Source organism: Myodes glareolus, chromosome 22, assembly GCF_982192425.1.
Source record: "Myodes glareolus chromosome 22, mMyoGla1.1, whole genome shotgun sequence".
In the NCBI taxonomy this organism is placed as follows: Eukaryota; Metazoa; Chordata; class Mammalia; order Rodentia; family Cricetidae; genus Myodes; species Myodes glareolus.
In genome coordinates this window covers 63,345,351-63,348,834 of record NC_142047.1, presented here as the reverse complement: position 1 = coordinate 63,348,834, position 3,484 = coordinate 63,345,351, and the positions used below count along the sequence as shown (strand labels likewise).

General features: G+C 37.9%; 1 pseudogene; it reads right to left on the bottom strand.

Annotated features, from left to right (window-relative positions):
- Window positions 1-2,458: 2,458 nt before the first annotated feature.
- LOC148118630 (heterogeneous nuclear ribonucleoproteins A2/B1 pseudogene) lies at window positions 2,459-3,258 on the bottom strand (annotated as a pseudogene).
- Window positions 3,259-3,484: the final 226 nt, after the last annotated feature.

The window sequence follows — 3,484 nt, the reverse complement described above, 5'->3', positions numbered from 1 at the left end:
GCTTAAAAATCTAATTCAATTGGAGATGGGCAGCTTTGTATGAACAATGTGCTACCCATCTCCACCCCAGTTCAGAAGACACTTCCCAGACTTCCATTTTCCTTAGTTCTCTTTGCTTAACCTATAGTTTTTTTTAACTATGTTGTGAGTACACATGTGAACACATGTACCCACACAACTCTCCCCCACCACATGTTTGTGTGTTTGGGAGAGTATTTCAAATATATGTGTGGAAATTAGATAACAATTTGCCGAAGTTGGTTCTCTCCTACCGTGTGGGTTCCAGGGATCCAACTCAGGTCCTAAGGTTTGGGGAAGAACCCTTACCTGTCAAGCTTTTTCCACTGACCCATCTTTGCTTACATTTTACTGAGTGATGAATCACTGGATTCAGTGAGGTTGCTAACAGAAAAGAAACAGACTCAAAGGCAGCTGCATTTCAAAAAGCCCAACCAAACTGGGTGATGATTCAGGGCCTTGGAATTACTTCCAAACAGTACAGCTCATTGGAGAGTCTCCCCTCTCTTCATAATTCCTTACTTGGAGATGAGTCTTTTGAACCTTGAAAATGTCAGAAAATTCCTGAAAATTGTGAGTTGTTTGCTTGCTGGTCTTCTAAATTTTCTTACTTCCTGAGCTGTAACAAGTTATCCAAACTATAAAGATTCTGTTTGGAAGAAACAGCTACACAACATCCTAGTACATATCCTTTCTTCTGAGGGTCTTATTTATTGATCACGGTGTAGAGTAGGTTTTAATCTCAGAACAACTTTATTGTCTTTCAAAACACAAGAAACTGGTAAACTAAGGTTTGTTTATTTTTTTAAACATGGTTTCTAGATGCAAACTCAGGTACTCATGCTTGTACAACAAGTACTTTACCGAGTGATCTTTCTCCCCAACCACCTGTGTGTGTGTGTGTGTGTGTGTGTGTGTATAGATGACATTAAAAATCTTTCTCAAGAGCAACATTTTCTTCACACACATACACACAGACATACAGACACACACAGGTATGAAGAAATCTCTCTATTATGTGTGTGCGTGCATCTGTGTTCATGCTGTCATTTGTATTTTTGTTATAAACAAATACATGGGAGAAATTATTTAAAGGAATGAAGATTTATTTTGACTCACAGTTACCATCTTATCCAGTAGATCTTCCTCAGTCATTTTGTTGAATGATAATTGATTCTAAAGCAATGCTTTTAGGAAATCTCTCTCTCTCTCTCTCTCTCTCTCTCTCTCTCTCTCTCTCTCTCTCTCCCTCCATCTGTTGTGTTCTACTGCCTTTCATGTGTTTAATGCTACTTTGTACCTCTATATTTGTAACTTTGTCTGTCTTATATATTGTAGATACCTTATTTAATCTTACTGACTCATTTCCCCCTCTTTTACACAATGATATGAAGCACTAATCTCTCTTTTGGAGATTTTAGGAGGAAAAATAAAACTGAGAATTTGAAAATTGTTACTTTATAGTAAGCAGAATGAAACAAAATTTTTCAAGAAGTAACACTAAGAAGTACAACATTAATTTTTTCCCAATTTTTAAAGATGTGTTTCTCTTTTCACCTGTACTAATTCAAGAGTAGTTTAACTGTAGAAAGGTGGATAGCTCTTCCTTGTGTTACATGTATGAAATTAGACATCATGGTTAATGAGGTGTATGTGCAGCTACTTGTAAATCAAAATCTGTAAACAGACTCATCTTCTGTTAGTGAATTTTGAGCAATTGGGAATAAAAATTAGGTATAATATTTTCAGTCAAGTCACTGGGAATTTTTTTTCAAACTACTGAAAATCTCACAGACACTTCTGCCTAATCATATCAAACGGAATAAGCAAACCATGACAATGTGAGACCTAATGCTAAATAAATGAAGACCATATTAAGCTAGCGCGATAGACTTAAGGAATAAAAACCCCAGGAATTTTTATAAAGTAGACCTGAAACTGAAAAATGGTCCTGGGAGGATGGGAAGGAGTGGTGCAGATGTATATGTGGCAAAGGGTAGAGAATGCCAATGCAGAGAGAACACATCCAGGAGTCCAGTGCATCAGATCACCTCAGCTTCTGGGAAATAGCTAGGCATGGGCAAGGCAAGGATATCTTCATTTCACAGGTATGCTTAAACTGAATTCATTACCATTTAGCAATATCAGAGCATGGTTTGTATTGTTATCCACTACTCATTTTGACTGTCAAAGCAAAGGCCTCCTGGAGTTGCCTTATGTGGTCTTCAGTCTTGATTCAGCTTCTTTCTAGAACGGAACACTCAACACTCATGAAATGTTTTAGTTAAGACAGTAAGGAAATGTCAAGATCAATGACTGGAGTGGCTATTAAAATACATCTAATATCTAATATATAATGTGTACATTATTTTTCTTTTTCCCTTTAGAATTATTTTATTAAATCACAAATATGCAAACTTTCTTAACTTTACACAAACACTTACATTTCTCTTCCATAATTAGGTTTACCTCTAAAATCACTGCTTCCAAGTCCTCCATCGTATCCATGGTAGCCATCCACAAATCCACGTGCATTTATCAGGATATTTATCAGATCCTTTGGTTAAGTTGCTTATTGGTCCTGGTCAAAATTGCCACCACCAACATGCGAATTCCCCAAACCAAAGTTTCTTCCTCTTTCACTCCTAGAACTTTGGACTTTCTGCATTCCCTGTCTAGACAACACCTTTATACCTTCTGCATTGGGATCATTGATGGTGTGACATTTTTGCAATGCAATTTTATCCACAGGATCATGATCATCAAAAGTATCAAAGCCAAAGCCCATTTTCTTTTCAGACTTGCTATCAGTAATTATTTCAATAGTATTCGTTTTTCCATTTTCTTCAAAGTAATCTCTAAGGTGGTGTTCTTCAGCATCTTCATTGGCTCCACCAACAAACAGCTTCTTCCCTGTCACATGGACTCCTTTAGCCTAACTCCTCTCTTGCCACAGCATGTTTTGGCTCAGCTACATTCCCATCAATGGAATGAGGCCTTGTAGCCATGGCAGCATCAACATCCGCCAAGGATGAAAATGTTGCAAACCCAAATCCTCTTGATCTTTTGCTTGCAGGATCTCTCATAACCACATAGTCTGTGAGGTTTCCTCGTTGCTAGAAATAGTTTCTCAAACTCATTTTTATAACTTCAAACCTTAAACTACCAATAAAGAGTTCACAGAACTGTTTTTTCTCTTTTTTCCCTCTCCAAAGAAACAGTTTCTAAGGATTTTTCCATTGTAGACTCACTCGCTGCATCCCAGTTTACCGCCTCCAGTGAGCTGAGAAAGGTCTCCACAGATGCAGACCCACAAGACATGTCCTGATGCTGTGGTGAGAGCAGCTGCTGCTTGAGAAATTCACCGCTGGGAGCACCTGCTGCACACAGGGCCCGGGGCTGCCCTAATACTAGCACACTATTTTTCTATGTAGAAATACTTCAACAATTGGGTTATTCTTTTAAT